The following is a 22,142-nucleotide window of genomic DNA, read 5'->3' on the forward strand; positions in this document are numbered from 1 at the left end:
ATCTGGGCAGAGGTTTAAAAATAGAAAAGATTTTTCAGTTTGCCTATAAACATCATAACAAAAACCATGATGACCTGCAGTTTTTAAAGTTAGTTTTACTTTTTGCAGCAGCTGCTTTTATTTTTCTCAGGTTCCCAGTTGTCACTCACACCTTTTCTCAAACTCATTTAAATCTGGACATCCTGAAATAGCTGGATATGTTTGCTCACTAAATTTTTTGCCTCCAGAAAACCTTATCATAAGAATAAATGTTCTCTTGTGATAAATGAAAACTGGCAGCTGTTTCTGACTTTTAAGAAAGACAGTTTGTACAGAGAAATGTACATTTCTTTTCTTTTTCCCCTAATTACTGTTGAGATGGAGTGACCACAGAGGACTGTTTGCAAGCTGCAGTGCCCTTGATGAACCCATGTTTCGTTCTGTATTGCAAAAGTTCCAAAAGCTTGAGTAAATGACTCAAGTTCCCTTTTCTGTCCTTCACCCTCTTTTGTTTTTCTTAGCCAATGATTCTTTTCGTATCTGATTATATTTTTACACTCTGTTCCAATTTTAATATCAAAAGTTCTTCCTAATCTCTTAATGGGTACTTGGTGTTTCATAATTTTAGTTAACTAATCTCAATATTTTGTCTTTTCTCAAACTTGCTGCCACTACTACATGTATCTCCTCATGTTTCCCAGGAAATACCAGGATCTATCCTATTTCCTGGTACTTATTCAATGGGTATTTATTGAATGTAGAAAGGAAAGATGTAAATGCAGTCAGCACTGAAGTACCTTTCCCCTACTTAGCTACAATAATTTCCTTAAAAGCACTAGGCAAAAATAATGAGTACTGTAAGTAGTTTTGTTAGGAAGTACCTTTATTAAACCATAGCCAGTCATTTCTTCTTGAGCTTTACTCTACTTTGTTTGAAAAATTACAGTGGTAGATCAGTGGTCTGTAAGACCCCTTTTGACACCCACAATTTTGTATTCTATCTTCTAATTGAAATGAAAAACACTTTCTCACTATTTATCTGGGCACCACTACCAGGGTCTGAATCTATCTACCTCACTGGGCTTTAGGTCCATAACTGTGTCACAGCAACCTGCCAGTTACTGTCTCTTATAACCCCAGCAAGTGGGGGCATACATTGAACTTCTCTTCCTCTCTTTATTCTGTAGGGTTAATTTGTTCTAGTATAATAAATGCCTTTGGCTTCCCAATTTCATTTATCAGGCAACCCAGGCATTGTTCAATGCTAATGCTTAAGCTCTGGCTTCTTGTTCCTTCCTCTTCCCCTAACCCTACAGCCGTGACCAGGGCAACTCATCCTACGCTTTGTTATTTGCTATACAGCATAACCCCATGTCTTTTCTCACACTCTAGTTACCATCTTTTGAGTCAGCACTGGTTCTTTGTGTTGGGCTTTTCCTTAGAGTCAGTGGGTCTCTCTGCATCTGGTGCTGGAGGCAAGTTGTTTCTTCCTTTCTGTTGTGGTTTCTCTGCTAGGGACACCTCAGCTCAAGGTGACTGGTGAGTGAGAACCTAACTTCTTTCCTTGCTACCTTCATTCAATCTTTCCGTTACTATTGGAGGGAATCACTAAACCACTTCCAAGGAGTTATTTGACTCCAGATTATCACGTGACTAATATATCCTAAATGTGTTACTGGTCCTGGATTCATCTTGTGAGTACTTTTGAACTCTGCATCAAAGGCAAAAAAGGTGCCAGAGATCAAGCTACAATGGGAAGGGGAACCAACTTCCTTTTAATTCTCTGTCAATTGTAACCACGGCCCAGTCACTCGTGAGAGTCCTGGCCAGAAAGCTATGTATTTGGTCTTTAACCAAGGTCAAGTATAGACTCTTCCTGACCTTTATTCAGGGATACAGAATGTGTACATTTCTGTTGTGCTTAGCCAATGGACACATTAGGCTCCTTGTGATATTGTAGATCTGGTTTGTAAAGATTCCATATAAGTCTTCCAACTTTTAGTGTAAGATGAGAAGGCGGAAGAAAAATTTTACAACTGAAAAACGAGGAAAAGGGGAAACTTCTTCAATGAAGGATTTATTTTTAATAAAACTAACTGAATTCTAAATCAAATTTTAAGTTTAAAAATTGTGAGTTTTTAAAATGTCAAATTATTTATTATTGAAAGCCTACTTGTTAACCTCCTACCTCCAGCCTCCATACACATAAAATACCCAAGATTCACTGGGCTGTACAGCCATGAGGAACAAGAAGCCAGACTGTCTGTGAGAATTCACCCCTTCTAACTGCTTGCTTGACAGAACTCTTAAGGAAACATATTATGCCAAATGTTCCGTTCTCCAGAGAAGCAGTTAATACCACCCTATGTCAAGAAAAACAGATGACTTTTTGTTCCTCAGGAATTCAAGGAGAGAAACATTCTTTTATGCTTATCAGGAAAAAAATGGGAGAAATTACCTGACATGAAAACTTTACTGATAGGAGAATGTTCATTCTAACCATTATTATAATGTGTGTTTGATTAATGTAAAAGGCTTGACCTGTTAAGTATTCACATTAATATTTTAAATTATCAGTGATGAGTTTCTTTTGTAGTATTAATTCACTTGGTGTTTTATTAATTTAGACAGGCTCGAAAGTGCTTCATAAAACCTGCAATACTCATTTAGTATTCTTATTTTAATTTAATGTCTTGTCTTTTGAAAGCCATATATTCTCTAATGATTTAAGTTGTAACAAATATTAAAAATAAACTATATTATTAATGAAATAAGTTGGGTTATCCTTAAATACAGTAGAAAAATTTATAAATATATAAATATGTGTTATAAAATTTTCTTTCTGAGGATTCTAGAAAATGCATTTATGACAGATTCTGTACTGGATGGGGCTGCTTAATTTGGAAAAGGTTTTATAAATGCTAAATTAAGAATAAATTTTGAACTACGTGTTTTTTATTCTTATATGTATTATACAGTGAAGTTGGTAATAAATATAAAATTAAGCTCAATGTTGAGCTTTACTCAAGTACTCTAAAAATAGGTTTATCTATATTATTAGAAAGTATTTTATTAAAGTGACTTTGAATAGTTTCATTCAAATTTAGGTGTTCTTGAATAACAGTATTCATTTTGTCTTGTAATTTATATTTGAAAATAAAAAGTAAAATGTTCAAATGGATCTGTAATTTTGGTGAAAAGAGGTACACAATGAATCTGTTTTGTTGAATATTTTCTAGTATATTACCATTTATTTATCTGAGCTATAAAAATTCACATTTCTAAAAGCCTGACTAGGTTTTATTAAATCTGAAAAATAAATCGCTGATTGTTTTTATAAAAACAATAGAACAGAAAGTAGAGCAGCTGTACTTTATTATTGATATTTGTTTTGAGTAATTGGGACCCTTCTAGGAAGGTCACCTACATATTATGGTGTTGAAGATTACTAAATATGGTCTTCTATGTACATGCCAAACTGTTTTCTCCCAGCAAATCATACGCAGAATCTGTACATCTCTTGTGCTCAGCTAGTGGATGCCACTGCTTTTCCCTGTGCCAGGCAAGCACTATGTCTCATTTGAATGATGACATTATTGCCCTTAAGTTAAGGTGTGTTTTGAGCTTAGAGGATTCTTGGCTGCCATTTTCATCCATTTATAGTTAGTTATTCCCTGTTACTTAACCCCTACACATCACCTATAGATATTGTGGCAGGTTGATGGCAGTGTTATTTCTGTGAGCCCGGAGCTGCCCAGTAAACATGGGGCTTGCGTTTTCATCCCTTAGTAATCAGCAAGCTGCTAAGAACCACTTTGGACCTAGGAAAGTCCATGCTCTGGAACTGTGAGTCAGAGAACTAATAGAGCTCAGTGCCAAGGCAGGAGTGGGTCTGATTTTCACTGAATGGAGTCATCCAGTCAGCTGTTCCTTCAGAATTAAAGCTCATGGAGAAAGCCTTTCTTCTGCACTCATTGGAGCTTAATCAAGGATTGATTTGAGTATGTTTTCTTTTCTTTCATTCTTTAAAAAATGTGCCGGATACTTTTGTTGATGTGTTTGAAATTATTTGCATTTAAATAGCTTCCAAGAAAGTTTTCACATAGAGGTTCTGGCTCTTATTTTTTGCACTTACTGTGGCTGACAAAATCATGATGGGACTGCGTTCTCCTTTTTCTTGATTTATACTTTTGTGGCTATTTCAAAGACAAATAAGGGACACCTACTTTTTCCCATCCCCCTCCTACATTCAGAGGTTAAACTTATAGAAAGGATGAATCATAGACAAGGTTAACTTCAGAGATTTAAATCTACGATCTTCAATGGGAACTTTAAGACTTCCTGCCTATAATTAAGAGACTAGATGGTGATGATGATGATGATGATGGTAATGTGAATGTTTCTAAAGTAGAGGTACAGTAAGAGGCTGAGTCACGGATTTAAAATTATCATTTGAGATAATAACAGAATAGTGTCACAAGGCAGTTTATGGCTCATGCTGTAGAATTAAGAACTTAGAGGAAGGAGATGTTATTTTGCCTAGGATCATATGTGACTTGCTTTGAGAGAAAGAGAGAAGGACTGTTTTAAATAAGGGATCTCTGGACAAATGATAAGAAGCATAAAAGCACTCAATTGCAGGGAGCTGGACCTTGAATACATGTTCTGGGATATAGTAAAAGGCAAGGAAGTTTGAGGCCATGTTTTTAGTGTATGGGCAGGGAGTGAGATGGGAAGGGACACCAATCAAACTGAAGGGTTTGATTTCAGGGAGTGAAAAGCTCAAAGCATGATTCTAAGTAAATCTGATAGAGATTAGTTTGAATGGAGATTGGGTTGAAGTGGTGCCAAAGGGGTTGAAGAGGGAAGGAAATATGCATTTTTAATAATATATATGCAAGGCAGCATATATGAGGTACTCTAAAAGGGATTTTTCACATTTATTATCTGTTTCCATTGTCACCATCCTATGAAGTAGGCACTAGTCTACTTTTACAGATTAATGAACAGAGGTCCTTAGATAACTACTAGTGGTCAAAATTCATAGCCAGACCTGACTGCCAAGTTGCTAAGCCTTTTAACACCCCTGTTCTGACTCATGAGCATGGAAATGGAAAACAGATAACTTTTTAGTTCTTATTTGCAAAATGTTACTTTATTAGGAATTATGAAATCCATCCAAGTTAGGATTATATTCATATATATTCTTTTATAGATTCTTTCATGTACATTAGTGCACCTGAGTTTGAATCAGATGTTATGAATTAGACATAGCTAATTAGATTTAACTGTTTCTTAATCACAGCATTTGAGGAAATGAACTTTAAATTCAGAGAAAATGTCAGTTAACAAAATAGGTCATTAATATATTTTATTAATATATCAATTTAAAACATACAGTAAGACTATCTTTTCTACCAAATAGTAATTTTAATATATTAAAAAATGAAACTAATGTGTTAATTTTTAAGAATAAAAATGATGAGGTTTGTTAAAGGATATGAAATTACAGCTAAATAGCAGGAATAAGTTCTAGTGTTATACCACTCTAGAATGACTGTAGTTAACAATAACATATAGTTTCAAATAGCTAGAAGGAAGATACTGAGTGTTCCCAACAGGAAGAAGTGATAAATGTTTGGGATGATGGGTATGCAATAATTACCCTGATCTGATTACTATACATCATATGTACTGAAATATGAACACCATAAATATGTATAGCTGTTACATGTCAATTAAGAAATAAAATAAAAATTTTAAAAAGAATAAAAATTTTGGAATAAACAGGAATATTTAGGAAAGAAGATTTTTGGTTACTTCATTGAAAGCTTTCTGGTTTTCTAACTTTTTAGTTTTGTATTTGTATTATAAATATAAAAATTTAATACACTTGACTGGTTTAATAAGAAGTACTAGAGGGAAGCTTATTTTTTAATGAGATGATCACTTTAATGAATAATAATAATTTTACAGATGTTTGAAGAGGTAGGTACTCACACCCAATTAATTGCCCACTATCAACACCAACAAGTCACCACCTCTGCACTCCCTGCACAAGACTTTCTGGGTGGTGGGTATTTGTTTGTTCTTAATTGATGTTAGCTTTTTATAATTGGTCACTTTTTCCTAAAAACAATTTTTCAAAAAATGTGGTGGCTAGTTGAGGAGTATCTGTTAGTTGTGTTCTGAGATTTACATAGATCAGATTGCTGTTTCATCCTTAAACATGTTAAATGGATCCTTTCTGTTGAACATATTTTTTTTATTTTTTGGGGGATTCTGATTTTTTTTCATTGTATAACCTGTACTTCCTTCAGTAAAAATAGTTTTGGGTTCACAAACAAGAAGCAGCTGTCTTAAATATGTTCATTGACTCAGCCGAGTGTCTGCAGTTGCCCAACAAAAGTTATTTGATTTTGGGTAGTGCAAAGAAATCAAAATAAGCATTCAGATTAGATTTTGGCTGCTGTAATAAGAGCTTCTGTCTGTAACTTGAAGTTTTGAAATCCACATGTAGTGTATTTTTATCTTAAAATGTGAAGAGATTTGAGCCTAAACACCATTGAGACTATGAAGAGAGCTTAAATGATAGAGCTCGGTATTTCTTTTGAATTATTTTTCTGATCCTCAGAGGAAAACTTTGAATCTTCATTTCAAGATTGACCTAACAAGGGTTACATCTCAATGTTATTCACAAGCTGAGAAAAAAAAAAAATCATAATTTTATGTCTGTGTATTACCTGGTGAAAGAAAGTGAATGCTTTAGTTCACTGAAGAAAGTCATCTGAAAGAATGACATGGACAAGGCCAGAAACATATGGAGAGACATATCCCAAAAAAGACGTTTCAGAGTTGTATAATTGAGAGCAGCAGAATAAAACAGTTCACACATTTTATTAGATCCATATAGCACTGCAAATTCATTGCCTCCTTGAGAGACCATTGCTGTAAATATGTAGGGAGCAAAAGAGTGTTGTTGAGTCGCTGACATAACTAAATATCCATAATGGAATAGTGTGCAACAAGAATAACGACCACACAAATGAAGGCTAGTTTTAAGATTCCATTTTCTGAGATCCTTCTTGAAAAATCTTACATTTTCAAAGTGTCTGCTTGTGATTCTTTATCTCAAACAACTACAGAAAGATCAACATGGGTTAGAAAAGTCCTAAACACCAAATTTTAATCAGTGATAAAATGAAAATTTGAAGTTATGATACCCACACATAGTGTATTTTATTTGAAACTTGGAGGCAAATTGGAAATGATGCCTTCTGTTTGAGAACTTTCTAATGAGGCATAATCTTAGGTCTGGACTGTTAAATTGAGAATTAGAGCAGATGTCTTAGAGTCACTTGTATGAGACCTTAAGTATCTCTTCATCTTAGCTCCCCAAGTGTAAAATAACTATTATTTAATTATTTCACATATTCATATATAACTCTTAATGCAGGTTATTTGAGGAAGATACTGTTCTTATCTTCAAAACACAATCTACAAAGTAAGTCTTGAGAGGATTTGACCTATTAGGAGAAAGGTACTGGCTATGTTATAACTCTGTGATACAAAGTGATATTTTGAGTTAAAAGGGATCTAGGATAATATGACTGCAGTTTTCAAGCATAAGTTGCATGTGGCATTTCATGAAAAGAGCCTATGTTGAAAACATTTTGTAGTTCAGGTAGAAAGTGTGTATTTTTGAAGCTGTGTTGTACTATTGCCAGTTCCTCAAGATAACATCTCCTCAGTATAAAGTATGAATTATTTAGAGGCTGAAGTAGAGAATGGTAAAAGAAAGCAACCAGAATAGAGGAAGAGTATCAAACTAGGGTATATTTTTATTAAGTGGTAGAGTCCATTGGAGTACAGTGTGCTGAAATATCAGGATCTTATGATAAATTTTTACTGCTCGTACATTGTTTTGCCTTTTGTTTTCAAAGGGCCTGGCATAGCCTTGGGTGCTCACTGTATTTACTTTGAATGTGGAATGACTGTTGGTCATGTTAATGAAGTAAATTTTAATGAAGTAAAGTTTTTATCCTTTGTGAAGAGTATCACAATTCATTTTTAAAAAACTAAATAAACTTTGGTTGGCTTCAGAATTGTTAGTCTTTCTCAGTGATAAATGAAAATGAGAAATTAACCCCATAGATGACTTTGTACTAGCCCCAGCTCTTTCATCTTGAAAAGGTTCTGAGCAAATTTCTTAATTTTGGCCTGAATTTTCTTTTCTTTCAATGAGGGAGTTAAATTTGATAATCTCTGAAGTATATTCTAACTTCTATAATTTAGTGATTTTTAAATGAAGAGTAAAGTGGGAGTTCAAAATGAGTAGCAGATTATTCCTAAATCAAGTTAGATGAGATTAACAGGAGTTATTAATAAGAGTTTCACATTAACAGACTTTTAATAATGAAGAAATGAGAACAAGTGTTAGAGAAAACATTCCTTTCTCTAAGGAGATGCAAAACCTTATATGGGATGTAATGACAATTAGATTTGTTTGATTAGGGAAAAGAGTTTTTCTTGGGGTATGGTAGTGAGTTTTCCTATTATGCTGATAAAGGCTCAGCAATTTCTGATAAGATGGCCATTTAAAATCTGTTTTTAATAAAGCTTTAATCTACATTTTTTTTAAACCCTGGCATTTTGGCTTCTGTACCTACCTGCCTACCCCCAAAAAGCTTCACATGAATCATATTGTTTGTTTCCTTTTTTTTTTCTCATTTAATTAAATGTTTATTCAACGAAAGGATGTATAAAAACTTACAAATTTGAGAACTCAACTATACATGAAATAGGATGATGGGATATTCAGTTTTTAACATATACATACAGTACAGCTATCAGCTATTCTCCCCTTCCCCTTCAGGCCTTATTTCTGGCTCCTGTTTTGTCCTGTGAGGCCCTTCTTTTATTGGCCTAAGGGAAGATTAATGAACAATTTTTACTGCTTTCTGGCCAATGGATAAAATTGTTTGTTTCCTTTTTAGCCGTTGTATAGTTCCCCCAAAAAATTCAGAGCATAGGCAAAAGTTAAAATTTAAGACTGTCAAAGAATGAAAATAATACCGATAAAAAGTATGCCTCCTTACAATAAAGTTTTCCACTTTATAAATTTCTCTTTATTAGAGACAACAAATAATTATTATATTAAGACCCATTTCAAATTTTTTTCTTAGAAATTTCTATTATTCTGGGTAACACTTAACTAAACTCTTGAAAATTACCGTAAAACACTACATGTAGAACTACTTTTAAAATTAAGAAGACTACTTGTTAGAAATACATGTCTTCCTGTATAAACAGGTACCTTTTCTACATTTGGAAGTCTCATTTCGTGTAAAACACACACAGAACAGTTTGACAAAAGACGTACTGTCCTCTTGACCGTCTTCAAGTATTTTATTAATGTTGGTGGACAGATGTGAACTGTTCTTTACAGAGTAGTATGACCACAAAATGTAAAGTTAATTACTCTTCTTCAGAAAAAAAATGCATTGAAACTTATATATGATATAATTTGACCCAAATAATACTTGTGATGATACATTTTTCAAGGGAAAAGAATGTGTCACTAAATCATCTGTAGTCCCTTAAAAATTGGAAATACTTGTCAGAGGAGCTTGAAAATGAGGCGTTCACATGTAAATATCTTGGGAAATTCTGACTGTATAACTAATACTAAAAACTGCCTTTTGATTCTACTTGATTCTTAATAAGTAATGCCTTCAAGCCAGAAAGATGTATCTGAAAGTTCTAACACACACATTATAGAATTCCTAAGTCATTGTCTCACTACCCTTCTAATTTTTCACAGATTATTCTAGGCATTTAATAGTAAAATTAAAAGACCCCCTTTGTATTGATTTTAAACTTTTACATCACCCTGGAAGTTTTAGACTAGAAACCCTTGCGCTAGTAATGACTTTGGGACTCTGGACATTTAGCTGGATGACTGATCCCAGTGTGTTGTTGCCAAGTGAAGGGGAAGACATTGAGGCATGCGATGCATAGAATTGCTTTGACTCACTTCTTTCCCCTGGCAGTGGCTACAGCCTGGCAGCAGCAGAACCAAATCTGTATACTTGCACGTTTGAAAGCTGCTTTTCTTAGGCTCCCACAGCAGTTTGTATAGAAGAGGAGCCAAAGTAAGACGTCTAAAGAGACTTTTTCAAAAGCAATTCACATGTGATCTTACAAAGAACTCCTTTTAGATTTGGTCCTATCACTACACTCCTCAGACTTCTGTTAAAGCCTTTGCTAAGAGGTAGTGTTAGGGCAAGGCCTGGTAACTTCTGTTGTGTTGAATTTGTTGCAGAGTGTTTTTAAGAAATAACAGCCTTAGAGTAATTTAGAGTGGAGGTGCCAGCCATCTCCAGACACGAAAGAGGGAACCTGAGATTGAGAGGTTAGGTGATTTAGCCAAGGTATGCTCCTGCTTACAGAGTCCATGTTTTCAGACTTCCACTTACACGTACAGTTATTATGTCAGAATATGGTTTATGAATAGTAAGAAGTAAGTTGCAGAAGAATAACAAAAAGGACATTTTAACTATAATTTAAAAGTTAAACTGTGTCAACTGCCATTAATCTGATAGGAAGATCCAGATTAAAGTTTCAGACCCTGGAGATGGAATGGGCTCAGAGCTGAAAGAGTGTAGTGTATCTGTATTACTCTGTGAGATGATGAAAGGCAAAAGATGGCAGTTTTGAGGGAAATCAGAGCTTTTCTTCTTTAGTACTGAGGGTTGGTTTGTGAACTTCTGTTTATTGGCCATCATGTTTTGAGCACCTGCAGAGGAAATGGTGCTCCCTTAGCCTCAACTAGCTTAAGAACTGTGCTGATAGGAAGCAGAAGCAACTCGTGTCCTCTTAGTGAACAACACAGATTCCCACTTCAGTTAACTGATTGATGAGTCTGTTCTGTGGTCTCCCAGTGTTGTTTCCATCTCATACACTTAGGCAGCAGTTCCCACATGCACCTTTTAGATAAAAAATGAATCTATAGTACCTTAAGAAGCTTTTAAAGGAGTTTGGGGAAGAATAAAAAGGCAGTATGATATAGCAGAAAGAGTTCTGATTTTGTGGTCAAGAGACCCAGATCTTAACTCTGCCAGTAATTGGTTTGGTGAACTTGAGCTATCCTTTAACCCCTATGGGTCTTGTTTGCATCATCTGCAAATTGGGGGAAAAGATGATCTCCAAAGGCCAGATTTGCAGTCCTGATCAATTCTATATGGAAGGGCTTCATTTTTAGAAGAGCAGCTCCTTAAACAAATTATCCTATAAATCAAATATGGCACCAGAAATAGCAGTGACAAATGCAGAATTTTTCTAGGTAAGCCAGTTATGACAGGCTGCAGACAACTCTTTTTAATGTAAAAACTTTTTATTATTAGACAGTAGGGTGCTCTCCAAATAAGTTGATAGTTTCTGTTATACAATGTTGAAATCTGAAAATATCTATAAAATTAGAAGCTTTTTAAAAAAATTATAGAATCTGCTTCCAAAGATGAAAACAAAACAAAACAATGAGTCTATAACTAAGGGAATTTAGGTAGATGTGGATTTCATCTGATTAAGTCTAATTAAAAATTGTTTCTGAATTATCACAGATTAATACTATACATAAATATTTTATCAGTCTTCCATTTTGCCTGATTATATATTTATGCTACATTAATTGATTTCATTAATTCCATTTTAATTGATCCTGACTTGCGTTACCACCACCATGATGGTAAAAGAGGGCCTTTGCAGCTGTGTACATGTAGGGATGTGGCACCACTTTCAAGGCTTTGCTGGAAACCCTATACAGATTTCTAAATGTCAGACATAGCTTATTTAGAAAAAGTGAGTTTGTTTTCATATCGTGTAGGGCAGCAGTAACAGTAATTACTCTCCTGATATAATGATGCTAATCTTTTATCATCATCATCTGAAGGGAATGATAAAAACATGTTAAATTGAATCTCCTTTCTAACTTGTGTTGTGCAACCATTACAGGTCCTAGACCACTTAGGAGATAATTGGGCTGTTCCTTATTCTTTGTGGTAGTGGCAGATATTCAACTTGAGATTTAAAATCAATATTACCTATTCAGAGTTGTGTGTGTTTAAAATATGTTGTTGTCCACCAGCTCAGACCACTAATTGGTGAGGAAGTGCCGTAAGGGACAGCTGTTTTTTTCATGCAGAATAGCTTTTTAAAAGATCATTTCATCAAGATTTAAATGTAAGCAAGCAGACAAATTTTATAAAAACATCCACTAGATGGCATCTTGTAATTGTGTTTAGCATTATCCTGCAGCATTCTTGAGGAGAGGGTATAATTAGAACAGAAAGGTTTATGTTTTTTTTTTCTCTGAAGGTTGGTTGCCATGAATATATGGATTCATATATACTTCAAAATAATCTTAAAGTGAAAAAATTTATCCAGTCATTTAGTCATATTGCCCACTCATCATAGGAAACATTACTAGAACATTCCTGGTGTGTTCTCAAACATAGCATGACATTGGTAACCTGTATTAATAACATTGGGAAACTTGCTTTCCTAACCATTTTACATTCTTAATTTTGTAAAAATATGGAAAGCATAGAAAATTAGTCCCTTACTGGAATAGCCATTAGTTAGAAAATAAGCTTTGGTATTTTGCTTTGGTAGACCATCGTGCTTATAGCAGAGATATAGGTTATATTTTGATATGGTTCCAAAGTTCTTTTAAAGTTAAACTTCTAAGAACCATTGACATCGATCCTGTGAAAAATTTTTTAGTATTGAATTTATTTTTCAAATACAGATGCTCTTTGACTTATAATGGGGCTACATCCTGATAGACTCAGTATAAATAGTTGAAATTCCTGTCAAAAATGCATTTAATACATCTGACCTCCCAAACATCATAACTTAGCCTATCTACACGTGCTCAGAACACTTATATTAGCCTATAAGTGGGCAAAATCATCTAACACGAAGCCTTTTTTTCCTTCTGAGATGGAGTCTCGCTCTGTCACCAGGCTGGAGTGCAGTGGTGCAATCTCAGCTCACTGCAGCCTCTGCCTCCTGGGTTCAAGCAATTCTCCTGACTCAGCTTCCAGAGTAGCTGGGATTACAGACACGCATCACCATACTCAACTAACTTTTGTATTTTTGGTAGAGACAGAGTTTCACCACGTTGGCCAGGATGGTGTAGATCTCCTGACCTTGTGATCTGCCTGCCTTACAAGGCCTATTTTATAATAGTGTTGTGTATCTTATATAACTTATTGAATACTAAAAGTTTTCCAAGCATGTTTAAGCTACTCTAGGCTATGATATTCAGTAACTTAGGTATATTAAAGACATTTTCCACTAATGATATTTTTAACTTCTAAGTTGAAAAAATCTGTATTAATAAGCTAACAATCTTATTCTTAAGTGCATACAAATTTATGAATGATTTGGTTAATCTCCTTAGCTTATTAGTATTTTAAAAAGCTCATTGTTCATGGAACTGTACAGTACACCTCAGTGTCTTCTTTTTTGATTTTTGAATTATTTGTATTTTAAATTTTAAAAAAAGCTACAAAATAGAATTACAAAAAAAATTTTATAGAGAGATAATGTCATAAACAATTTAGTGTTCATTCTTTCAGAGTTTTTTTGGATTTTATATATATAGAAACATATTTTTATGTATATCATTTTAAAAAAGGAATCAGGCTCTTATATCCTATGCAACCTTTGTTTCCATTTATCTTGAGTGTCTTTTTATGCCAATAAAGGCATTTTCATGGAATTCTTAGTCACTATAAATTATTAAATTTTAACAAAGCTCCCACTGTTTGTATTTTGGCCCCACACCCCCATTTTTTCTCTATGCACAGATTTTTGACATGCAGAGGTATTTCTTTACCTAACAGTATTTACTGATGAGAGCAATGAATTAAAGCAGCATAGGTCAACCTGGCACAACATCTGGTTAATAATAGGTTCTCAATTAATAACGTTGAATGAATTTTTTACTTTTTTTGGTTACATGAGGTTAATGGTTAGAAGTTATTATAGGCCTAGCATGGTGGCTCAAGCTTGTAATCCCAGCACTTTGGGAGGCAACCCGAGGCAGGAGGATTGTTTGAGCCCAGAAGTTTGAAACAAGCCTAGGCAATACAATAAGATGTCGCTTCTACTAAAAATTTGAAAAATTAGCTGGGTGTGGCATGCCTGTAGTCTCAGCTACTCTGGAGGCTGAAGTGGGAAGATCACTTGAGTCCAGGAGGTCAAGGCTATAGCAGTGAGCCATATTTGCACCACTGCACCCAGGCCTAGGCAACAGGGCAAGACCCTTTCTCAAAAAAAAAAAAATAATGTTGTTACTTGTAGTTTATTTCAAGTTGATTTGAATGTTTATAGTCCGTGATTAATTATGATGATGATAGCAAACCTTCATATGCACTTACCAAGCAGTGTATGTGTATATAAAAATTGACTTAATCTTCACAATAAATTAGATACTGTTATTCTTCCTTTTACAGATGAGGATGCCAAGGCACAGAGAGGTTAGGTTACTTGCCCAAGATTACACAGTTTGCCAATAACCAAATAATTTGTAGATGCAAGTTTACGAATTCAGGAAAAAAGAGAGTTCACAATTGTCTTTTATGTCAAATCACATGAGGGTACAAGGCATAGACCAAGTAGAATTAAGCAGGATAATCTGGGATTTCTTTCAAAGCCATATTTAAGGGCTTCAATTTAAAAAAAAGGCCAAAGATTTGTGTGATTCTCTTGAAATGGCGTCAGTGCCATCAGATTTTCTTATTGAATGTAAGATCACAAGTTGTAAAGTTTGTAATCTAGATAATATAGATTACAGTTATGTTTGACATAGTGCATATCTTACTTTGACACAGATGATACATAATTTTTAACTAGTATGAAATTTACATGTCATGGTTATAATTTGATGTATATTACCCAAAATTCAGGCTCGTGGAGTTTTCTGGGCTTGAGTTGCATATTTTCTCAGCCTTGTCCAGGTCCTGCTGTGCTAAATGTGGAAGCTGTGTGGTTTCCCAGCAGCAGAGGCATGGATCTAATGGACATTTATTAAGCACCTAATATATGCCAGGCACAACAATAGCTCTGGGCATACAAAGATAAATAAAATATCTCCTCAAGAAGGACATAGTGTATGGCTAGCAACATTGGAAAGATACATCCCAGAAACAACAGGATTCTGTTAAAGTGCTTGCTTACTTGCTTTAGGATTGTTTCTTTATAAAATGGAAAAAAAAAAAAAAAAACATGAACAAACAAAACCAGAAATGGATTAGTACGGTCCAGGCTTTCTCTTTCCTCTGAACTTGTGCTGTGGAGGCTTTATAAAAAAGCCCCTCTCATTTTGATGTCATAGTACCTAAAATTTCCTTCATGAAGAGTCATTAAAAATTACTCTTCCCCAATGTCATATTTTAAAATGAGTATTAATTTATTATGTTACTTAACCCTTGTTGTCTCATCGGGACAGCCCAGCCTGTGACATCCTAGAAGGACTCAGAACTGGCATTTTGAAACAGAACATCTATCAGCAATGAACACCTTCAGTAAGAAAGTAGGGTTTGAGTCCCGGGGATCAGAGAAGGCTGGGAGGAACAAGTGCTCAGTATAAACGTAATTCAGGATTTCAGATTCTTCCTGCTGAGCCCATAAGTGTTACTGTGGCCAGAAGTCTGTCAGACCTTGACAAGTGAGCCCTATTTTTGGATGATGGAGAAACAAGCCAAACCTTTCTCACTGGCCACATGGTGCTTTTTGGTTCTTAGGAAGGTCTGGAAAAGCTCTTCACAGAGTAAAGTCGAAGGATGGTGTAAATGAACATTCTTGCTTCCTTGTTTTAACTAGAGCTACTCCTGAGTTGGACTCGTGTATCGCATCTTAAGAATATCTCTTTACAAAGCAAATATTCCAAAATCCAAATAAGATATCAGAAGCCCCATGTTTCTAAGAGGAGGCCAAGGAGTGCGAGCGGTATTGACATGCAGAAAGTAAGGGTGAAGTAGTTTCCAAGTAAAATGAGATTGTTGATTGACTTGAAGAGGTGGCAGAGCCAAAGTTATGAAAGCATTAGGATTTCCCGTATCTGACAGTGTGGCTTGTTGGAAGAAGGAGCAGAAAGAGGCTGAGTTTTCAGTCAGAAACCACTATTTATGTAATATTTATAGGAGATCGTGTGTGAATTCAGTTGAATTGCTTGGTCTCACTATAGCAGTTTTTAAAAGCTTCGATTGTTGACAGGTCTGATAAGGCATGCTGCACATGTAGATAAGGAAGACACTCAAGTTTCAATGTCCACAGTGAGTGATCATGAAGTTCTTATAGTTTAAAAAAGTTCAGATTTAGAATTTCATGTAACCTTTCGTTAATTAAACAAATTGGATCTTTGTTACTCTTCTGAACATTTTAGAACTGCACTTCATGTTTTAGAAATGGCTTACCAGTTTTGCATTGCTCTGCTTACCCAGGAAGCCCTAAACTTGGAGAAGTTGTGTTTTTAACTGGCTTTTGGAGTGTGCCTCGTGGTGTATCATGGTGGCCCAGCACAGAGGGAGTTCATTCCCTTCCTGTAATGCTTTTCAAAATGACACCTGAATAGTGGAAGCCTCGGGATGGTAGTGCTGATAAATAATGCTTTAGAAACCTGTTTTAACAAAATTAAGCCAATTTGGATAGCTTATAAGTAATCAGCACAAATAGACATACAAATATTAATGGAAGTTTTATGGTATCAGGATTGTTATCAACTGGAGGTCATGCAGAAAATATTTAAATCCACCAAGGACACCTTAAGAATATAGTAGATTAGTCTTGTATATATCTTGAAATAGGTGGGGAAAGATTTGGTTAAATGTAGTCTTATGAAATGTCCTTTTTAAGGAGTCTTAAATTTTTTTTAAATTCAAATTTATATAGTGGGTTTATCAGGGCAGTGATTCTCAACTAGGGATCTCGCAACTCCACAGGGAGTCTTTAGAAATTTGTGGGACATTATTTGGGGAAATGCTGCAGTCTGGGATTGGGTGTAGGGGTCAAAAGTCAGGGAGAGAGGCTAGATATATGTTAATGCAGCAGGAAGTGAAACAGTCTTGCCTAGTAAGGAACTATCCCACTCATGATGCCAAAAGCTTCCTCACTGAGAAATGCTGATTTTTAGTTTACTGGATATTACCGTAAGTTAAGCCTAACCAGAGAAGTAATTGTGACTGTCTGCACTTTGCACTCTGAAGATGCATACCATATACCAAAAGAATAAGGTAGAATTTCCTGTAGAAATTCTGGAGATTTCCACACTTACTATTTTATTAAGGTGAACTACCTTGTGGATAGTTTTACCCAGTTGCTAAACTGAGGGTAAATTTTATTTCTCCCTGTCAGAGTAAAGCTAGCAACGGGGGCTGTAAATACAAATTTCCAGAATCTTACACCTGCTGACCATAAAACTCAGTCTAGGTCACTGGGGAAGTTGCACCAAAAGCATATTTTCGGCAGCTACTGACAAAGCTAGCATGAAATAAAATCACACACATTCAACGTGCTTCATGACAGTGCAGTGTAATGGAATCCAGAGGCCAGTTTATAGTTAGTAAAAATCAAGTGTGTAAAAGCGTACTTCACATAAAACTAATTTGGTTACTCTTTTTAAAAGCAGATGTAAAATAAATTCATGAAGATGTTAGGAACATGGGTAGGGTGAGTGAGGTTGGAGGAAGGAAAGATAATTAAGTTGTTGGGAGCCTTTCTTATGGAAAGAACATTTAATAGTTTCCCCCCTCCCAGTGTGATTGAGGTTATGGATGATTCACTATGATTTCTTAAGCTATCTCTGACATTTCCCCAAGTTGGATTATTTCTAAGACAGTTCACTTGTTCATTCGTCACCAAGAATTTGTTCTTTGTAGTAGATATGCTTCTATCAAGTGTAGAAGACAAACTGCAAACAATAAACCCTCTATGGAAGGTGATAATGTGACAGTACCTGTGTAAATAAAATACCGTGGGACCAAGGGGCCTACTCCAGCAAACCAACTCTGGCTTCTGATCATAATAGGGCACTCACTTAAGTTACCTAGAAATGACGTGAAACAATATTTCTGCTCTCCCACTAGATCCCATAACATTAGCTAATAAGCTAGAATGACTCTAGTATAAACAAATAATGGAATTTTTAAATTCATTCTTAATTAACATATGATATGTTGAGAGTCTGTTTTATTTCCGTGTATGCAGTCAAGTAAATGCTTCACTTCTGAATACTGAAACTATAAGACCTCCTGCAGTAATTGAATTACAGACAAAAAGGCCCATTTGCTGCAGTTGCAGTAATTATGTGGTGAAGCAGTTAATTTTGAGCAAGTGTGAAAAGATGTCACATTGTCACAGAAAGGATCAGGAAGAAAAAATCACTTTCCACTGCAGCATATTGATCTGATACCTCAGAAGCCTGATACTTTGTCCTTCATTAAATCACATTTAAAATATTTGATTTTAAAATAACTTATTGACTTTCTTTTTTGTCTGTAAAATAATACATGTTGAATGAGAATAACACCAAAAAAACATGGAGACAAAAATAGGTACCAGTCAATGCATGTACCACTCCATATCCACTGTGAACGTTTTGTTGTTTGTCCTTCCAGCATTCTTGCTAGGTATAAAAATACTTGAACAGTTTTCTTTTTCATTAGAATTATGGTACATGAATGTTACTGTAAATGCATTTAATGAAAATTTTTTATTGATTGATTTTGCCATCAAATTCCTATGGCTGCCCTTGTTAGAGGTCCCTCCTACTTCTGATTTTAATGTTTTGTTTGATTTTGCAAAGATGGTGAGATTCAAGGTGTGATACCCTATAAACTTGTTCATTTTAGAAATAGATGCTTCCTCATATGTTCACTATGTATCATAAAACACTGCCATTTGATAGGATGGGAAGCATAGTTTTCTTTTTCAGGGAAAAGAAAATAGCTATTTTGCTAGAGAAGAAAAACTTCAGGGTATTATAAGGATTTATTTGTGATCCCATTTGCCTGATACTGATAGATACAGTGGTATACACATTGCTTGTTTGAATTGTCATTCTTTAATTCTACTTTCTTAACTTTGCTGCAGATGCTCTTAGTCACTGTGTGTTCACATACTGGAGTGGTTAATGCTCCTTTTAGAAGCTAAGCTATCAGGCTGTCAGTCAAGAATGCACTAACTACTGACTTTATGGGTGAGTCCCAAAAGTTTGGCATCAAAGGTCACGTTCATACAAAACTCTGTTTTATGAGAGCAGGGAATGCTTTACGGTCCAAGTGCTATTAGCAGTTTTCCGGTTTCTATCTGTGGATCTATCAGCTCTACACTTTGTAGAAAGTATGCATGCATGTGCCTGCACATGTGTTAACTTTAAAAGAGTAGTTCTTTTCCATGAAACCTGCTTTATTTTTTCTTGCCGAGAAAGATTCTATTGTGGTAATGGGAACTTCTCTCCCAGAATTATAAATCTTCCTTAGGCTTCAGTGAGATCCTACTGTTGTTCTCTACTAAATGAACTTTAAGTTATCAAAAAGAGCCTTCCCGTTATTTTACTATGTCAATATCTATTGTTTCCTTCCTGCGTTAAAAGAACCCAGACGGAAAATTGTCTTTATAAATTCCCTTCAGCAATACCTATTGCAGGTAAGAAAATATTTTTTTTAAATGCTATAATGTGGTGCTATTTATCTTCTCTAATTGTTTAACATGAACCATGGAGATGACAGGAATATTTTTATTGTTTTAAAATAAGCTTGCTTTATTCTACATATTATCATTAGACTTTCGCCATAGCAGTAAATACGAAAGGTTAAGAAATAGATCCCATTTTTAAATATAAAACGTAAACTGTGTTTCAGGTTAAGGTCTTCAGATTTTTTCCCCTAGTTGCAATATTTGTTTCTGAGATAATAGGCCTTGTCCAAGGAGATGCTGAGTAACTCTCCAACACTGCGTGACATGCCAGAGGAGGGACTGAGAAGGTCTCCCAGGTAGTTAAATGGATGCTGTTGCTATGGCAAGTTCCTACATCACCATGACAAGCAGAAATATCCAAGGAAGCAGCAGTGGCAGAGCAAAAGCAGCTACTTCTAGCCTGACAACTAAAAGCTGAAAACTTACATGACTGAATTTCAGCGAACATTTTTCCCATAGTTGAGAGTGGAGTGCCTAACTAAACCATCAATGTCAGCTATGAACAGTGAGAAAAATGCTTTTGTAAAATCAAAGATAGATACTGTATTTGGAATTTGTTCAGGAAGAGTATCTTTGCAATGGCAAATATACTTTTAACTGCAATATTTTGCTATCTATCTTCAAAGTGGAGCTGTGTGTTGATAGTTAGGCCACTTCCTGCCTTTCATCTTTTTTTCTGATTATAGGCAAAGTGGGTGGGGGGAAGCAGCACCATAGAAGTGTCACTTGTTTTTTATGAGCTGTTTTAAAGCATGAGCAACTGAATTAGATATTTTAGAAAGTAAAGTTGGTACTGAAGAAATGCAGTTGTAATTTTGTGGTAGGGTCACTATGAATGGCTTTCAAATGACTTCTGCCAAATAATAGTAGAGGTCAACAGTATAATCTATAGAGAAACTAGAGGAACAGAAAATAAGAATGTATTAGCTTTAGGAGCCAGGGTGTTACATAGACTGACAGGAGGCTGCCAGGGTCAAGAAGCAAGTTTTAAGAAAATAGGAAGCACATCTGATAGGAGATAGTATCCACCAGAGTAGACACTGATTTGTCAGTTTGACAGGTTCTTGTTCATGGAATCAGCACAAAGTTACCTTGATCCACTTTAACTTGAGGGTATTTAATCAGGTGTTTGGTATAACAAATGTTGGGGATGGTAATTTGGGGCCACATTAGGCTAGTTGCAAAGTCACACTTGAACAGCCTTAACCAAGGTGATTTTTCCAAATGAAATTTAAGGAAGTAAACGGTAGGAAACTCATCAAAGTTTGCTGAAAATTACATGTAGAAGATACACTATTCCCTTTCCTTCTTAGCCTTCATTTTTCTTCATCAGCTCTCACCAGTGATGCATCTGTGAGAGGATAATGCAGGCTGTCCTGCCATGAGTAATGGACCTTGATTTCCACTTTTGTGATTGCTTGCTATCTGCTGTAAGTAATGCCTTACAGGCATTCTCCCTGTGTACTAGAGCATTTTAACTAATATTCTATTTGGGCAGAAGTCCCAATAACCACAGAATTTTTCATTCAACTAATTTTTGTATTTATTGATTTCCAGTAAAACTCAGTGCGGATTTTTTTGCACGTTCATTTTGTAAACACAAGTTTTTTTTGTTGGTGTGTACCTTTTCTTTTTGATATTCTTTCTTTTAAGAATAGCAAGGAGCCCTGAGAATTGTTAGATTGTTCTCAAAATAGATCATTTCTTGTCTGCTTCATTTGGCTGTGACTTCTCTCATTAGGGGATGATAGAATAAAATTCCCTTTAGAAGCTTTTCCTTCGTTGATCCAGTTTATTTCAGAGGCGGAAAGTGAAGAAACTAAGAGTTCTTTTTTTTTTTTTTTTTCTTTTTTTTTTTTTTTTGAGACGGAGTTTCGCTCGTTACCCAGGCTGGAGTGCAATGGCGTGATCTCGGCTCACCGCAACCTCCGCCTCCTGGGTTCAGGCAATTCTCCTGCCTCAGCCTCCTGAGTAGCTGGGATTACAGGCACGCGCCACCATGCCCAGCTAATTTTTTGTATTAGTAGAGACGGGGTTTCACCATGTTGACCAGGATGGTCTCGATCTCTTGACCTCGTGATCCACCCGCCTCGGCCTCCCAAAGTTCTGGGATTACAGGATTGAGCCACCGCGCCCAGCCAAGAGTTCTTGTTATTATCTTATTGTAAATAACCTGACCATTTTTACTCTTAAAAACAGTACTGTACTCATTTTACTCTTACTAATATTACAAATTCAAGTAATCTCAGGTTTATAATTTAGTAGGAAAATACATAAATGGGTACGTGTTTCTGTGCAAAACGTTTAGTTTTAACTTAACCTCCTGTGGATTCAGTTTTACAGATCATTAAATTGGTGAGTTTAGATCAGTTCTAACATTGTACGGTTTTATTTGCGAT

General features: G+C 35.3%; 1 protein-coding gene across 7 annotated transcripts in view; it reads left to right on the forward strand.

The window, feature by feature from the left end:
• Positions 1-22,142, forward strand: part of BBX (BBX high mobility group box domain containing) — a 277,027-nt gene that overhangs the window by 138,421 nt on the left and 116,464 nt on the right. The gene's annotated exons all lie outside the window — the stretch shown is intronic.

Source organism: Aotus nancymaae, unplaced genomic scaffold (genome assembly GCF_030222135.1).
Source record: "Aotus nancymaae isolate 86718 unplaced genomic scaffold, 86718_ANA_hifiasm-v0.15.2.pri h1tg000011l, whole genome shotgun sequence".
NCBI classification, from domain to species: Eukaryota; Metazoa; Chordata; class Mammalia; order Primates; family Aotidae; genus Aotus; species Aotus nancymaae.